Source organism: Armigeres subalbatus, chromosome 3 (genome assembly GCF_024139115.2).
Source record: "Armigeres subalbatus isolate Guangzhou_Male chromosome 3, GZ_Asu_2, whole genome shotgun sequence".
In the NCBI taxonomy this organism is placed as follows: domain Eukaryota; kingdom Metazoa; phylum Arthropoda; class Insecta; order Diptera; family Culicidae; genus Armigeres; species Armigeres subalbatus.
The window spans coordinates 358,201,561-358,220,869 of NC_085141.1; the positions used below are offsets into that span (position 1 = coordinate 358,201,561).

The 19,309-nt window shown below is 44.0% G+C and overlaps 1 protein-coding gene across 1 annotated transcript in view; it reads right to left on the reverse strand.

Annotated features, from left to right (window-relative positions):
- The window catches only part of LOC134226196 (GTP-binding protein Di-Ras2), a 406,254-nt gene that overhangs the window by 213,503 nt on the left and 173,442 nt on the right, over window positions 1-19,309 (reverse strand). Inside the window, exon 2 of the mRNA XM_062706809.1 lies at window positions 12,661-12,696. The gene's annotated coding sequence lies outside the window, so the exon portion shown is untranslated. The remainder of the gene's footprint in view (window positions 1-12,660; window positions 12,697-19,309) is intronic.

The window sequence follows — 19,309 nt, forward strand, 5'->3', positions numbered from 1 at the left end:
GAAGTTCTTTCCGATAATCACTTAAAATCAGAGATTTGAAGTGGTGTCGGTTTTACCCGCAGTGTCGGTTTTACCCACAATTCCCCTAAGCATTCAATGATGAAAATGATGACGATTTCATGATTGTTCGTGCTTCCCGTATCCCTTTAATATACTTTCTAATAACCTGTCTTATGCTCGAAATATGTTTCACTGCTGGAATGTATAGCAGGATTTGTGAACGATTTTCTACGTTGCATGAGCCATGAGGTGTATACATTTATACTCCTGTTTTGAACATATTTTGGATTTCTGGAATGTTGCTTCTTTAGTACTTCTAATGAAAACTTTTATATATTTATGGGACGTTCTTGTTTCAGTTGCTTATGAATTTACGTACGAGTGTGGGCTGCTGTTTCATTCGATGATCCGGATAGCAGAGGTGGTACGCAAGTTTATCGTTTATCGGTCCAGTGACCGCTGCTGTTGGCCGCCGGCTACCCAACTCAACCATCCACTGCATCGGGTGGTCATTCCGGTGTCGGTAAGTAGTAAATGATTGATGCTTTTTTTTTCAGTGATAGTGTTAAGCTGATGATGATGATGATGCTGCTGCTGGGCATTCAGCACATCCTGTGCGATTTTGCCACATCACGCTTTTTGGTTATTGGTGGAGCTTGAAACGGATAGCGAATGTTGTCCACTGTGACAGTGGTATGAAAAAATGCCCAATCTCTGAATGGTCTGCACAATAAAATGGGGATACAAATTGTATGTTTATTTGTTAATATCTGTGAGAAGTTTCAAAAATTATCATTGCTGGAAAAGAAGCAGAATTTCTTATACGGAGAAAATGAGGTCGAATCATAGATTTTTTCGTGTAGCAAAGACTCGTTGAGCTGTTGACTCCCTTTGCACAATAAAGAAATATAAAGCTTTCAATAAATTACTATACTTATGCTAACTTTTAAAGCTATCCGAACAGGAGTTTCAGACTCGATTCAGAGGAACTCGCGTGCCTTTTATTGAAAAGCAAAAATCCTTAACAAGAAAAATAAAGTTTAGTCTCTAACGAAAATCCAATCACTTGGAACATAACTGGCAATCAGTCTTTTATTCTTATAGTCCAACTGGACAATAGTTTAGGTACCAAGTAGAAAGTAAAACCAGAGTATAATAGTTCATAATGTGTCAACCGCCCAACTTCATTATACCCCCTTTTATTTGATGCATAACTTTCCTGTTACTTGTCCAAGAGGTTACCTCGATTCAATAAACCAAGAGTTGTTTGAGCATCTGTATCAGTAATTAATTGAATTATGTGTGCACCCAGAAACTTTTCTTTGCGAAAAAAAAAACTTTTGTCACCATATTGAATATTCTACAGGCTAAACCGAATTACAAACTTCAATAACATAAAATCGAAAATGTTCCGAACAGCCCGACATTTTCTTGTATGAGGGAACCACATTCATTCTTCCACGTGCTGACTCTCGGGATACAGAACACACCGCTCACATGGTCTCTACTGGGAATGGCCAACATCAGCTTCAGAAATTTTACTCATCGAAGCGCAAACTTTTTAATTGATGGCCACGTGTCCATTATCGAGTAACGCGCTGCTCTACGAATAGCATTATTTCCTCGCTATGAAAGAATCGTTGAGATGTGATTTGGAACTTCAAACTCTCAAAGAGCTGAAACATTCCAAAACTTCCAGTTTGATTTACTTCAAATTTTCAACCATGATTACCACTAGGTGGATAACTCAATTCATTTGCTGCAGTGACACGCGTTGCATTCCGGTGCGTTTGTGTACTTTTGCATCATATCCTCCGAACAGGAGAAAATACGGTGAGTAAAAGTAACATTATTAAATTATTCACTCGGATGTGTTGGCCGCCCACCACCCGTCTGAATTCCGGCTCGGTGCAATGAATTAAGGGCATCAGAAGCATGAAATTGGTTAAGTGGAATATACGTACTTTCAATTATTTCTGATCTTTCTTGCCTTCGATTTTTAGAGTCAAATGCGTTAATTCGTTAATTCAATAGCATCTGCCCTGGATGAATTTGATAGACTTTCCGTGAACCAGATGATAGGGATGAGTGTCGGTGGTTTAAAAAATGGTAATTTTTTCCTGATTATGGATCGACTGTACGTTTTAATTATATTTATTGAACGGCAAGACTGAATTGCAATTATTACGAGTTTTTTATTCACCCGATGTTTCGACACGGGGATTGTCTTGAAAAAGACACAATCCCCTACATAAAATTCTTTAGTCAAATAAGAATGACATCCTAGTCCTAGGCACGAAGAACTTGGCGAATGTACTTTTATGCTTTTAGGATCCAACCAAATGGGCCTCTTGCTTATCTTACAAAGATCTTTTCGTTAGTGTTATCTTAAACTAATTGACTTCACGATCAAACACTATGAAATTAGAGCTTCTATCACGTTCTGACGGCGAACAAGCCTTCACTTCAGCCAGGCATGAAATTTACCATTCAGAAAATCCTTTACATCCCTTCTCGTCAGCATTATCCAGTAACACGTTGCGGAGCCAATTGAAACCACGTCTTGCCATTGAAATATCTGCGAGTGCACCCTTGAAGCTGGCGGGTATTTTAATATCATATAATGATAACAATATAGCTACTGATGGAACAGGTCTCACGTAATGCGGGCAGAGTCAGTGAAATCCTTCTCACGTTCTCATCACTGAAAACACAAGCTCCCCTTCTTCGGGCGCTGAATCTGGCATCCGTCACCGACCATCGCTCGCGCACCGTAATGAACAAGACGTTTGCTCACGATCCACCAGAATCAGAACGCGAACGGTGGTGGTGATGCGGCTACAGGAACACATTCACCAAATGAAAGGATGTCGCCGAGCGTGAAATTTGGCACACCCCATCCCAGGATGTGTCGAGGAATGGCGTGACGACCTAACGACGCGACCTTCACAAAATTTCATGCTGTGTTCAAAACTTTGGTACCAACATAGTTCAAACAAAACATGTACATTTCTGTTATGTGTCATGCACATAATACATCATAACAAAACATAACATATCAAAACAACTTCGCATTTACAAATTCATCAGTCTCAACAATGAAGTAACCAACGACTGTACACTTTTTATTTCCATTTTGCTGCGTTTACGTAATGTATAATTAATTGATTGATATTTATTATTCTTTTTTTTTCTTCTTTATTAAAGAGGCTTTAAGCTCTTGACTGGTTCACCTCTGAATTTATTATTCTTTATTTTCTTCGTTCATAGCTTCCGGGAAACATTCAAATGAATTCACTTTTATTCTTAAAACGCTGCAACTTTTACAGGTATCAACATAGCAAAAGTAACATTTTTCAAATAATTTTCTCCATTTATCTCACATGCACTTTAAAATGTGACTTTCTACTGAAGAACTTTCTTTTATCAGAAGGAGCTAAACGAGCATTAGAAGACTTTTTCCGCTTTCGCTCAAGACCGGATGTGAATTACCCGTTGCATTATGCTTGACGTTTGGTGAAAAAATGTGAAATACTTTCCAAACTAGCTACTATTCCGGTTGAAGCAAAAAAAAAACGCTCCAAGCAGATGCTCCTTTGACCTCATTAACCGGAACCGGATCCCACGCTCAGACTGACATTCAGCAGTATCTACTGCGGCGTCCGTTGGGATGTGGAGTGAGAACAAGCAAGATTATCCGCTGCGAGGTGATTATTTCTCCATGGTAGAAGTGCTTCATTATGCTTCTTTTTGTGCTCCTCGGGAATGTCGTCAAGCTGAAACATTGCAAATTTAGTATCTGGTATTAGTATATTGCATTGTAGAGTGAAAGAAGGGCTTAGAGCAATAAAACCTGATACGAATTAAACTCTTATTTGTTATTCAGAATTATACATTTTCACGAAACACCGACAGATTCACTACCGTCAAGTGTTATTCGGCCAAAATTTGATATGTTCCAAGCAAATATTACAAAGCACTGATAGTTAACATTGGAATCAAGTTTTAATTAGTTTGGTACAAGTTTGAACGCTCCACCACGGACCAGGTGTTCGCCGTACGTCAGGTATTGCAGAAATGCCACGAATACAACGTGTCCACACATCATCTATTCATCGACTTCAAAGCCGCATATGATACAATCGATCGGCAGCTAAAGCACGAACACGGATTTCCGGATAAACTGATACGGTTGATTAAGGCGACATTGGTTCGGGTGATGTGCGTATTTCGAGTTTCAGGGGTACTCTCGAGTTCCTTCGAAACTAGGGTGGTCTTGGTCTAACCGGTAGTACCGAAACCGATAATATCGGTATTACCAGCTAATATTGAGTACCGAAAATACCGGTATTAGAGACGGAGAATAGAGACGGTATTTTCGGTATTTAAAACTTTACTGACAGTATAAAAAATCTGACTTTTTCTTCAAAGAACATTGTTGATATCGAACATTGTATTTGACAAAAATGGCCAACCCTATCGAAACGCGCTGAGGTATACGGCAAGGTGATGGTCTTTCTTGCCTGCTATTCAACATCCCTTTGGAGGGAGTAAAACGAAGGGCAGGGATTGACACGGGTAGTATGATTTGTGTAAGCCACTAACCACGAATTTGCATCGGTGTTGATGAAATCGAAGTGGTTGAAGAATTTGTGTACTTGGGCTCACTGGTGACCTCCGATAGCGATACCAGTAGAGAAATTCGGAGAAAAAATCGTACGTATTTTGGACTCCAAACTGATTATCTACAACACGCCTATCAGACACGAGACCTGGACGATGCTTATGAAGGACCAACGCGCACTTGGAGTTTTCGAAAGGAAAGTGCTGCGTCCCATCTATGGTGGGGTGCAGATGGCGGACGGTAGGTAGAGAATGCGAATGAACCCCGAGTTGCATCAGCAGCTGTTGAGATAACCATCCATAGTTCACACCGCGAAAATCGGAAGGCTGCGGTGGGCCGGGCACGTAGCCAGAATGTCGGACAGTAATCCGGCGAAAATGGTTCTCACCAACGATCCGAAGAGAACAAGAAGGCGAGGTGCACAGCGGGCAAGGTGGATCGATCAGGTGGAGGACTATTTGCGGACCCTCCGCAGACTGCGTGGTTGGCGACGTGCAGCCATGGATCGATATGAATGGCACAGGCCCAGAGCTTAAAATATTCATCTTCATGAAGCAACTTCGGTCCGAATTTTGACAAACATCGCATGAATATTCAAAACATAGAATGACATAGTCAGACGACTACTCCACGAACTCATTCATTCGACTGTCACTGAATGTGTTTACTATGTGCAGAAAAAACATAATTAGCATTGTTTATGTTGATGTTTACCGCTGAAAGTGCCTCGCGGATGAAAATCGGATTCAGTCCTGTGTGATAAATCACTTTACTCATTTGAAACGTGTTCAGATTTCAGAAAATTTATCAATTTGTAAAATGTGCATAAATATTCAATGACTAATATTCAACTGAATATTGACTGTCCAGAGCCGACTATGAATGTGTCGGAAGTGAACTGACAAATGAAGAAAAATGAACTTCACTAGAAATTTTCGATTATTTTACACTCTGGACAGGCCAATCCAGCCTTAGGCTGAAAATAAAAATAAATGGATCTACACGCGTATCTAAAGGCCTGTTTTTCTAATGGTTCATGCTCTTTTTAATACGTACGCCTGGAGTTGGAGTCGCTTTCAATAACTTTTCCGTTTCAGGTCATCCAAGGATTCCCTGAAGTATAGGTTTTAAGGTCTACAAACGTAGCAAAAGAACAACCATGGCTTGTGCCCTTTTTTAATCAGAGTCATCCAAAAACTTCCTGAAGCACATGACTTAAGTTCTACACGCACAACCAGAAGTCTCTAATAACTGGTATAATAAGCCACAATAAGCCAAAATGGATACACCTTCAACTATTTTTGCATCCTAATAATTCCCTGAAGTATAGGCTTTCACCTTTCTCTTGAGAACTGTTAGCTTTTTTGATCGTTTATGCTGACTGTGATCTATACAATTCGGTTGCGAAATGGTGAGTTGATATTTGGGAAGGGGCGCCTAACATAGCTCTGGTCCTCGCAAGTTCCAATACTCACGCTTCCACGGGTCTTCCGATGACAATTGACCGCCAGCTAAGGGTTGCGTACTTAGCTGGTAGTGCAGCCTGGGCACTGTTGCCCTTCTGACATCAGCTAGAGTGAGAGGGTGCGTCCTGTCACAGGACTCCTGTGGGGTCTGCCTAGGATGTGGTGGAGTTCGACAGTGGGCTCTGTTGAACTCCTATAAAAAGCTACATGTGTCCCCAAGCAGGCCCTATCAAAGCGACCGTGTGCCGCCCAAAGCGCACTAGCCTGGTCCTGGTGTTGGGTGGGACTTTAAACAAATTGACCCGACTGACCGAGCGTCTGTTCACCAAGGAGGTGCGGCTCTAACAGCGTCTGTTCTGGCATCCAGCAGCTGAGTATGAAATGCTATTCCCCGGAAGCTATACCTAAGATGGCAGCCCCATCATAATGGATAGGGAACCTTGGGCCAACAACCTACTGTTCCCGAAACATCAATTTGTTCGAGAATCCGATAATGAAAGAATACGGACTGATTTTACGGCGACGACTCTTAGCGCGAAACAACGGACACGAATAGGAACATGAAACGTTTTAGCCCTAGCCCAGCAGGGTAAATTGGCACAACTTGCCAATGAGGCACGCCGCATGAAGCTTGAGATCCTGGGAATGAGTGAAATCCGTTGGCCAAACTTTGGAGAACACAGAACGCCGTCGGGACAAGTTCTGCTATACTCTGGTTTACGAGGTGAACACGCTCCCCGGCACCGCGGAGTTGGCTTCCTACTAAGCGCTCAGGCACACTCTGCGCTTATGAAGTGGGAACCTATAAGTGCAAGGATAATCGTTGCCAGACTTAGAACACGGGTCCGAAACCTTACTATAATCCAATGTTATGCGCCAACCGATGCTGCCGATCTGCAAGACAAAGAGAACTTCTACAGTCAACTCAATGCCGTCGTAGATAGAATTCCGAAGGGTGATATCAAGATCTGTTTGGGCGAAGATCGGATCCGACAACTCGAACCATGAGCGCATTATGGGACGCCATGGTCTCGGAGAAATGAGCGAAAACGCTCTTCCCTCATCGACCGGTTCACAAGGTCACGTGGGTCTCCCGTGACGGCTTTACAGAAAATCAAATCGACCACATCTGCATCAGCCGAAAATGGAAACGGAGCCTTCTTGATGTACGGAATAAACGTAGTGCCGATATCGCGTCTGATCATCACCTCCTCATCGGCGAAATACGCCTGCGCATTGCGCGGATTCGTCGGCAGGAGAAAAGAGTTGGACGACGATTCAACAGACGCCGACTGGAAGATGCCACGGTGAAACGGTCCTTCGTTGAAGAACTGGAGACGCGTGCTGCAGATATTCCGGAAGGTGGCAGCGTGGAAGACCAATGGACCGCCATCAAGAATGCCTTCATCGCCACCAGCGAGAACAATCTGGGCGAACTGCGCACCCAGAGAAAACAATGGATCACCGATGAGACCTGGAGGAAGATAGAGGAGCGAAGAGAAGCCAAAGCCGCGATAGAGCGATCGAAAACCAGAGGAGCCAAAGTCCTAGCCCGTCAACGATACGTGGCTCTTGAGAAGGAAGTAAAACGCTCATGTCGACGGGACAAGCGAGCGTGGGCAGACTCTCTGGCCGACGAAGGAGAGAGAGCCGCCGCAACCGGGGACATTCGCCTCCTCTACGATATCTCACGACGCTTAAGCGGGGCGAAGATGAATGCAACGATGCCTGTGAAAGACGCGAATGATCAGTTATTGACCGACCCAACTGACCAGCTGAAACGCTGGTGCGAGCACTTCGAACAACTTTTTCAAGTGCCAGCCAGGCCATCACCACCTCGGCATGATCTGCCTAGGATCCGACGTATAACACGCGTCAATACCGAAGCTCCATCAATGCTAGAGATCCAAACAGCCATCCAAAGCATGAAATCGAATAAAGCCCCAGGGGTCGACCGCATATCAGCCGAGATGCTCAAAGCTGACCCCATGACATCCGCTCAACTACTGCATCGTTTATTTCGTAATATCTGGGACACCGCAACTTTCCCGGTCGACTGGATGCAAGGTATCTTAGTGAAGGTGCCCAAAAAGGGTGACCTGACTGTATGCGATAACTGGCGAGGCATCATGTTGCTGTGTACCGTTCTCAAAGTTCTGTGCAAAATTATCCTAGCCCGGATTCAGGAAAAGATCGATGAGACTCTCCGGCGGCAGCAAGCCGGATTCCGTGCCGGAAGATCCTGTGTGGACCATATTGTCACGCTCCGCATCATTCTGGAGCAGGTCAACGAATTCCAAGAGTCCCATAACTTGGTATTCATTGACTACGAAAAAGCTATCATCGGCCTCATCGAAGCACAGTACGAGGCCTTTTCGTGTAGAGTGCTGCACGATCCGACCCTATCCGGGTCGTAGCTGGTATGAGGCAAGGATGTATTCTATCACCGTTACTGTTCCTCATCGTAATCGACGAGATTCTGGTAGATGCGATTGACCGTGAACCAAACCGCGGGCTGTTATGGCAGCCTATAACCATGGAGCACCTAAATGACTTAGAATTGACGGATGATGTTGCACTCCTCGCGCAACGGCGCTCTGATATGTAGAGTAAGCTCAACGACCTTGCCGAGCGCTCCTCTTCGGCAGGTTTAGTCATCAACGTCAACAAAACCAAATCGTTGGATGTAAACACGGTGACCCCTTCCAGTAGCCGGGCAACCAGTGTAGCATGTTGAAATCTTCCAATATCTTGGTAGCCAAACGGCGTCAAACGGCGGTACCAAGATCGACATAGGCGCACGGATCAAGAAAGCAAAGGTTGCATTTGCGAGTTTAAGAAATATCTAGAAAAACAGGCAGGTAAGTGAACGCACCAAAACTAACGTGAAATCTGTGCTGTTATACGCTAGCGAAACATGGTGTGTATCAGTGGAGAACACACAACGGCTGCAGGTGTTTATTAGCAGATACCTGCGGTATATAATTCGGGCCTGGTGGCCTCACAACTGGATCTCAAACAACGAGCTCCATCGTCGTTGTCACCAGAGGCCGATAGCAACAGAAATTCGGGATCGGAAGTGGGGCTGGGTCGGCCACACTCTACGTAGGGGCGGAAATGAAATCTGTAAACAAGCATTAGACTGGAACCCAGCGGGACATCGCAGCAGAGGCAGACCCAGAGGCTCATGGCGGCGAAGCCTCAATAAAGAAATAAAAGAAGTCGACCGAAGGTGTACAGGATCCATAAGTAAGTAAGTAAAGTCACGATTTACAAAACCGTTTTCCCCGCGGTATATGTCATGTTGAGGCCTTCTGGAGACGAGCCAGCCTCGGGCTGGAAACCTCCCTAATAAAGACATAAAAAAAATTTTGAGGCCATTAGTAAGCCACCGGGGGTGATTAAACCGGGTTGAATGACATGCCTCATGCCGAGGCCCCAACAATCATTAAATCATCACCAAAATTGCCGTATATAGCATGTAGTTTGATTGATTTTAAGCAAACACATTCGAACGAACACCATTTATTGTGCATTTAGACCAAAACTGTTTGTAAGACGCTGATGAACGGCAGCAAGGCCCACTTCCGACAAAAAAAAAAAAAATATGCAGCACTGCACGGTGTTATCTGCCACAAAATCGAGCTTGTTTTGTCGCTGGCACCAAATTGAAGTTCGGAAGTCGATTTCCGCCCTTCCGAACGCTCTTCCGACAATGTTTTGGTGGCAAACTCAAATTTTGTTCTGACGTTCATGATGTCGGAAGTAAGTTCGGAAATAAAAAGTCGGAAGTCGGAATTCATTTTAGTGCTGGCGACACAATATTATAATTGTCGACCGCACTAAGCAGAACAAAATTTAGATGACCGGCCGATCGTTCTGCTTACTGAAAAAAACACGACCGGACTCGATCAAGAGGAAAACATAACATTAATCCAACAATTTACTCAAATTACTTCAAACTACTTACTTTTGATCATTCTAGATCTAGATCTACACAGCAAATAATTTTGAAAATTCAACGACGTGTAAAATTGCAGCTGGTCCCAACAAACGAATAAACATTCGATATTCAGTTGAAATAGATTGAATTTTACAAGCAAGCACAGTTTAAATTAATTTTGATTTGGAAGAACAGTAATATCGATTGAATTTTGCGTTTATTTGCATGCTCCAAAAATGTGCATGAAAATACATTTAAAATCACAACATATTTTTATCTGTGTAGACAGAATCATTTGTTGTTTACATACCATTGTTATTGACTGTTCCAGTACATTCAACCATACGTACACTTCCCACAATCTTTAGTATACTCGCATTGACTATAATTTGCTATACTGGTCTCCGGAAGGACAAGGGCGGGAATAATAAAAAAAATATTTAAATGAAAAAAAAAACGAAAAACTCCTCGAATTTTTTGTTACATATTTTGGCTGCGCATATGCACAGCACATCTTTCCAAACGGACAAATTGATATGAATTTTGCGAAAAGAATCCCCGTGTCTTGGACGGACTACACAAAAAGACCACTTAAAGGCTACGTTTGCGGAACAGCCCTCACCAACCTACACCTAGAGCACAGACAAACAGACGTAACAGCTTGAACATTTTACTGAAAAATCCATCGCTTAACTCCTCTACCACCACCTTGCGAGCATGTTACACGAAACAATGTTTCGTATGACATCGTCACCAGAAGGCGCTGGAGTGAAATGTCACACTCGAAGGATTACGACGCTAGTGCCTCTAGTTGTGAAACGCGCAATCAATTCAAATTGATCGTTGAAGTCATGGTCGATAGTAATTTTTCTTGTGTTACGTCTGTTTGTCTGTGCCTAGAGGTGTCGTAAAATCCCGATTAATCGATTAGTAACTAATCGATTATTCTCGATTCTTATCGATTGTTGAATCGATTATTCGTTGGGTAGTAATCGATTCAAAATTAATTATTCGATTAATTTATGACATCTCTACCTCCACCGCGGTTAGCTCTTTTTTGCAAATGGAATATCTTTCGGATGCTTGATTTGGCCAATCGTCACATGTGCTTAACTGTTATATATCCTCAGTCAAGCGAGCCCATATTGTTTATTATCGAGAACTTTACATACTATGCCCCAGCGAAACGGGCTGGGCGGATTTGTATAGAATGTGCATCAATCACCCTCTGCTATACGAACGACTTGCTTGGCTAAAGCACTTGATGAGTATGACAGTTCTACGCATGGAAAAATCAAGCATTCGTAAGATATTCAATTTGCGAAAACGAGCTTACTGCTGGAGGAGGTTGGTACTCGGATTCTGAAAGCTTCTCCGCAAACGTTACCTTTAAGTGGTCTTGTTGTGTAGAGTTATCACGCCTATATAGAGAGTAGGAGGTTGAGGGTTCGAATCACTTCAAGACACGTGGATTCTTTTTTGCAAATTTCATACCAATTTGTCCATTTTTGAAACCTGTGCAGTCAAGATATTTAACATAAAATGATTTTTGTAAGGCCGGGCCGATTTGTGCGATTAATTGCGCTCGAATTTGTTAAACAAAATTTGGAAAATCCTCTTAATTTTCCGAAAAAAAGTGTTGTTTTTCTCTCAAAATATTTTATTTTTAGGCATAATATCCGAGGGGAGGAGCAATTTTTTACATATTTGAATCAGCCTTGCGTGTTTTTATCATATTTTCTACAATTGCATGTGTAGTTTTTTCATACATATGGGAAATATGAGGCTCCTGATAATTCTTAGGTATTTCTTCTTCAATAACGCGGACTTTTTCATTCAGCTTGTCACTAGCTACCTCTGTACTATGAATGGTGACTTCTGCGATAGAAGCATTCATACAAAATCAAACTCTGCAGTAGGGTTTCCATACTTCACAAGAATCAATTTTCTCCCGTTAGTTCGATCTGCTCTCGAAACATCCCAAGTATATTCAATCCGCCTAGAGCAATATCCCATTTCCATCGCCCAGTCAATCGCAGTGATTTGAAACTCGATAACAGCAAAAAGTGACAACTTTCTGCAAACTGCGTTGCCGGTACGTATCCAGCAAAGTTCATTTCTTCCCATCCACCACCAACAAGGTACCCTGTCATCATCTTTTTCTTGAGTAGAGGGAAAACGGCAGCGATTGATAATGGATACCGGCAGCGATTTGTCTCGCTCAAAGTCAATCGATACATATTTATGAGTTCTGTCAGCGAGATTATTCAATTTCTAGAGCCTGCGGTTTGATTGCAGTCGAGTGTCGTTGTGTAACCAAAACAACTCGGATGTACATTTCAGCGTTCGCGAGTGTAGTTCTGGAAATCGGCACAATTGTGTGCAAAGCAATTTTTCTTACCCGAAACAGAAGCTAAATATTGTTTAAACTTGACGCAAAATATTGAGAAAAAATACATCACGTACATTAAATACCTAGATATTATCTATAGAATGCATCGAAATGTCGACTATTTTATAGTGTTTATATTATCTGGAACAGTCTATAGACTACTTTAACAAACTTTATACAAGAAAATTAAGCTGGATACTCTTTGATCTTAAATATTTTTTCAGTGCTAACTTACCTCAATGAAACATTATATAATGGATGTCCAAATGATCTGGAAACAATAAAGAATAATAAAAACAGTTAAGTTGATTTCAATCTAGATTAGTTGCTATTAAATTCGACTAAGCAAATATGATTCTGCTATAAGACAAGACTATGAAAAAAAATCAGTTGTCATTTTGTGGAAGTTGAATACAATCTTACACCCGGGTCTATTACAACTACCGGAAACCGAGGTACCCGAACGACAAATGTAGCATGTACTCGAAAGGCATCTACCCAAATGTAACATGTACACTAGAAATATTTCTTAGTAAAAATTTAAAATTGTAGAACAAAGAAATTTCTTTCCAGTATATTTGCAGCTGTATACAAAATACATATATTACATTACATCTACATCCAACTATCTAAAGCTAATAACAAATTTTCTGTTCAATGTTCATTTGTTAATTAGAACTAGAGCTATTCCAGTTAGACAATTGAAAAAATCTACTAATTAAGTAAATGACATCACCAGCTTTTCCAGCTTTTCATTTTTATTTGGAATTGTTTACCTAAATTATCCAATGAACCAGCGCTTTTCGTTCGCCGAACTTTCATTCGAGCACCTTTTTTTTTGAGCAGAGGTAAACGGAGATCTGCATCCAGACACCTGAGGAGGTTAACTCAGGTAGTGTGGGGATGGGTATGTCATGCAACTCTCACCCGACCCACTAAAACCAAAACCCTTTCGCCAGTCCGTACCCCCGGCCCGCACTTAAGCAATACATCAGGGGGGGGGGGACTATTGAGAACGCTCACGCCTATGCTAACGCACTTGACGTTAAAACACACAACATCGACTTCAAAAGTGGTAACCTCACAACCCGTCGATCGCAAGCTATGATAGTAACCTAGCGGTCCGTATCATAATCTTGCGTTGGAGACGAGCACCCCGACAACAAGAACCGCGCATGGACCGCAATAACTTCTATATCTACATACGGAGGTCCCCGCAGCCCACCCGCGACATGTTGTTTGTCGGGATTAGCAAAGTGTTCACTGCATCACAGATGCCCTTATTGCATTCGTTGGTTTTGTTCAAGACGCCACCACCGCTGCAGTTTCGACATAATCTGTTGAGATGCTGTGTTCACCGCATTCCATATAGCTTCATCCCGGCACATCCTCTCGACGAGGTTTTCCGGGGTTGTATACATGCCGCTGACAAGCAGCATGGCATTGCGTTCTACTTCGAATCGCGGACATGCGAACATCACATGCTCTGCCGACTCTACCTCATCTACACATTCTGGATACTTCGCAGCCAAACCTGTGTAGGATTTTTTTTAAAGCAGCCATGTTCAGACGACACCTGTGTTAGGTGGAAGATGACCTGAGCATGCTTTCTACCGACCCAGTTGGATACATCTGGAATCAGTCTGTGGATCCAACGACTTTTGACTGCGGTGTCCCATGCTGATCGCCATTCAAGCAGCGAGGCTGCTCTCTTGACATGTCTTTCGGCATCATCGCAGCTATAACGCACACCGCCTCATATGATACGGTGCGATATGCGCTCGCGACACGTAGGCACATCAGCCGGTGTACTCTGATAAGTTTCTTTACATTGTACTCGGCCTTTAGTGCTACGGCTCATGCCGGTACGCCATAGCGGATGATAGACAATGCCACACCCGCTATCAACCTACGCACCTGACTATGCACCGCCGATCTGTTGGACATCATTCGTGATAAAGATTTTATCGCCAATGAAGCCCACTGACATGCATAATCGACGTGGCTCGTTGAAATTGAGCTTATCGTCGATCATCACGCCCAGATGCTTAAGAGACCTCACGAAGTTAACTGTGTAGGTCCCTGCTCTTATCCTCGCTCGCTGCAACCCATGGCGGTTATGCACCACCATGACTTCCGTCTTGTGATGTGCAAGGGACAACCGCCTTGAGTTGAGCCAGTCATCCACTCTGCCAATCGCGTATGAAGCTTTCAGTTCGACTTCGCCGAGAGTGTCTCCTGTTACCTCTAGCATTACGTCATCTGCGAAGCCTTCTATTTTCATACCGCCCGGGAGACTTAAGCGTAATACTCCGTCGTACATAATATTCCACAGAAAAGGTCCGAGGATCGATCCCTGTGGAACAGACACTTCGATCGACTTTTGACCAGCATCCGTGTCGTATATCAGCACGCTATTCTGAAAATAACTTTTCAGTATCCTGCACAGGTAATCCGGAACTCTCAATCGGTGCAGGGAGTCAGCAATAGCTGTCCAGCTAGCATTGTTAAACGCATTTTTTACTTCAAGTGTAATCAATGCGCAGTACCTAATACCTCGCCTGTTCAAACCTCTCGCTATCTTGGCCGTATCCGTTACCGATCGAATTGCTTCGATGTGTGTCGAGTAGGCAAATTGGCCTGTATGCCGAAGGGTTCTCCGGCTGCTTGCCGGGCTTCGGTAGTAGCACCAATTTCTGCCGTTTCTATCGATCTGGGAAGTTTCCTTCGTCCATGCATCTCTGGAGCTAGCTCCTGAACATGTCTGGATCAGCAAGAAAAGCGTGTCTGAGGACCAGGTTTGGAATATTATTCGGGCCTGGTGCCTTATTTAGCTTAAGTTTCCTTGCAGCTACGATAAGCTCCTCGTTAGTCACTAGCGGTATCACGTCGACTGACTCGTACGAGGTAGCGGGCCAGTTCGATGATTCATGCATCAGAAACAACCCTTTGACTATTTTGGCCAACATCTCCGGACATTTCTCTGGTGGAGTGCTGTTAATCCTAGCCTTCACCATCTTGTATGCATCTCCTCATGGATTGTCGTTTGCCATCCTGCACAGCCACTCAAAGCAGGCTCTCTTACTACATTTGATCTCGTAGTTCAGAGCTCTGCTCGCTGTCTGGAACACCCGGCGTCTCTCGACCTTTTCAGCGTCTGTTCTGGCACGTCGCAGCCTTCTCTTTGCTCGAAAACAAGTTCTACGAAGGTCTGCAATTGTGTCAGTCCACCAGTACGCAGGTTGCCGATTTCCGGGAGGTTTGGTCCTCCTAGGCATCGTCACATCGCATGCACGAGTTAGTACATCGATTAACTCATCGCCACTTAATCCCGTTGTTTTGAACTGCGAGGTGCGCCATCCTAGATTTTTTTTAACTTGTTTTTATTTAAAGGCTCAATCGCCATCAGGCATAACGGAGCCGCTATACTTTTGATTTTTGTTGACAATCAATGTGTGTCTTAGATCTTAGTGTTAGCTTTGGGGAGCCGAAAAACTCGCGGCTTAGTCGACGTTAGGGTGTACAAAAAAGGATTGGGATAGGGTCAAGAGGTATTCCATTGTCCTGAGCAGCGCTGTAGCGATCTTATTGTTGTTTGACGAAGATTATTCAGGACTTAACTGTAATGAAACAAGCAAACTGTTTTCCAAGCGGATCCCAAACAGCAAGCGCAACATTTTTCAAATAGGTGTTTGTTCCTAATGAATTGCATTGAAGACACTGGAAATACATCGAGTCACATTAAAGCCACTTCCCTGTTTCAGAAAATCACAATGTTTCATTTCCGTTTAAGTGGCGTTGCAATATTCTACCCATCTGACTTCTTGGGTTGTTTAAAATTCGATGTGTTTCATATCAGAACCAAAACAGATAAGTTGCAGAATTAATAACACTTCGGTTTATTGCTGTTACGACAATGTTTCTGATATGTTGCAAAACACTTTGAGCTCAGCTGAGCAGTATTTTATTTTTGACAGTCCCCTGCATGTTCCGTATAAGGTACAATGAAGTCACAAATGACTTTGTTGTTTATGTAGTGCACTTGTAGCAGAATCTCCAAATGGAATTGTTGGTGTGATGGTTATAGTAGAAGGTTGCAAATCTAAAGGTCCATGGTTCGATTCCCGGTTGGTTTTTGTGTTTTTATTTTCATTGTAGTCGCAAGATGTTGCAAATAGGCTCCACCTCTTGCGCTTTTTGTGTCACAAAGGAGTTCCAAATACGACGCGTTGTGCATAAGTCAGACCTTTAGTAAGTCACACCACAGTTGTTGTTACTCACTGAGAAACAAGAGGTGTTGCTTGGGGAGAGGGGTAAGGTGCGTAGACGATGATGATATGACCTTCCAACAGACAGAGGGTTAAACGAAAATATTGATCCTTTTCAAGAATTTGTATATAAGGATCATGTAGTCTAGGTCAAGCATACCCAGCACATCTCGAATGTTTTCCTTTTCTGATATTCCTCGGGCCCGGAGGGATTCACATAAATCGGACCTGGCAACACCGTATTCGGGACAGGCCCAGACAACGTGATTGATGTCTTGATAGCCTTAACCGCAACCGCATCGATTGCTGTCTGTGAGCCCTACTCTGAAGGAATGCGCGTTTAATGAGTAGTGATTGGATATTAGCCGACAGATTACTTTAATAAAGTCTCTGCTATTAGTGCCCAATATCTCGAACCAAGGCTGCTTCGATACTTGTGGGAGAATGGAATGTAACCATCTACCCAAATCTCCTTCATCGCATTTTCGTTGCCAACTGGCCATGGCGTGGGAGCTGAGGCTATCCGTAAAATTGAAGTATTGATCGGAGGGAAGAGAGGCAATTCGCTCCATCCTAGATCGGTTTTGCTGAACCGCCTTGTGGTTGCGATGGGGGTATACCGGATCATAAAACGAATTTCCTGATGATCGTTGGAAGTATGCCCCTCATGAACCTTCCATTATGGCTCCACCGTCCATCCCGCGTTGCAGAAGGTCACATCGATGCATGAATTACCACTCGGTCCCCTGACCGTTGGCACTTGGCTTTTGTTCAGCAGGACTACGTTCCATACCGCCAGCGACTCTAGCAGGGTATGACCTGCGTTTGTGGACCGGGATCCCCAGTCCACTGCCCACGCATTGAAGACACCTGCTACAACTAATGGGTTTAAGCCAGTTAGTTTCGCTGCCAGAAGGCCCACTACCCTAGTAAACTGCACTATACTCCACCTGGGAGGACAGTAGCAGCTACAAAAGTAAACACCGTTTACCTTTGCTATGACGAAACCCTCATCATCAGGTGATGATAATATCTCCTGGATGGGGTATCGCCTGCAAGTTCAGATGGCCACCATCTGCTGCCGTTTCCAGCAGGGATGCGGTATGGATCGTACAGCAAGGCAACATCAGCTTTACACTCGGTAACCAACTGTTGTAGCAGCAGTTGAACCGCCTTGCAGTGGTTCAGGGTTAGCTGTGTTACCTGTGAAGCGAGCCGAGTCCTCTCTGGTGTGGCCTCAGCCATCTCCAGCTCCTAGGGAATGTGATATGGTCGGTGGAGAGAAGAACAAGCTCTACCTTAACTCTAATTTATTAATTCTAATTACGTGCTATATATACATTGTCAGGTAACTATCGAGAGGTAAGTATTCTTAATTATTTTCTCGTCGATGAGCTGCCTGTTTTTATCATCCTAAGCTACCTCGACGGGTAGTTGGTAAAGGACAATGTAGTGGTAGATCACCACACGTATCTTGATCCTTCTAAAGGCCGGACAGGCCTGGACATCGGTAAGGTGTTTGTTATCTGAACACGGGGGACAGATCAGACACCTTGGTGCAGCCTCACAGGTGCGAGCTTGGTGGCCTTCAGCTCCACACCTACGGCATAGCTTACTGCGATCAGGTCCTTTACAGTCATAGGACTTATGACCGTTGCCAAGACACCTGAAGCAGGTCTGAAGCGGTTGGCTTATACTTAGCGGACATACCGACCAACCCACTTTCTGTTTAGCTCTATCCATTACCTTTTTGGCTTCAGCCTGAGGTTCTTGGAATGAGGCAACCTAATTCCCGCGTAACTTTGCGTAGCCGAACCGCGGATTCCTGGATCTCGACATTGCACTGATCTCTCAGTGCGTCGATCAGTTCTCTGGCCTCGGTTACTTCTCTCAGGCCCTTGCACTGGATGTTCGAGACTGGGCATAAGGCTCTTACTTGAACCCTATCACCCAAGAACTCCTCCGTCAACTTTTTGTACTCAGAACTCTTCTGGGAAGCATCCCGCTTCAAGACAAGAATCATTTCGCCTTTCCGCGTCCTTCGGATGCAGTTGACATCCCCTCCTGGGGCAGAGAGTTTATCGTTAACTCTCATGGCCTTCAAGACTTCGGCGTAGGTTTTATCGTCAGTACTGACGATAATCGTTTCGCCTCTGTCTTTACGCTTACCACTGCCATTGGAAGGCGCACCCTTCTTCTCCTGGGCTCTACCCTTCTTAACAGTGGTGCGCATCGCTCCACCTGCCCCATTCTTTGCGACCTGCTGCCGTTGCCTTCTCGCCTTCTTGGGGTTCGCGACCAGGGTAAGTCTTCCTCCCGGCGAGCTTCAGTGGTCCTCGATGGTAGAAGCACTGGTTTCACCGGCTTGGGAGAGCCGTCCTTCCGCTCGACCTTCTCCCGTCTCTCCCGCTTAGGAGCTGCGGACTTTTCAACAGCTGTTTTCAGGTTCGCCACCTGCGTAACCTAACTCAGCTCAGTCGCCCCCGTCACGGCCATCCTTCTACTGAGTTACTCGACCAGCCTCGCCAACCGTTTACCTTTTTCTTTTCCCCCCTGCTTCCGCTCCTTAACAACTGTAATTAACCCGGTTGTCCAAGAACGACATGATCACGTCTG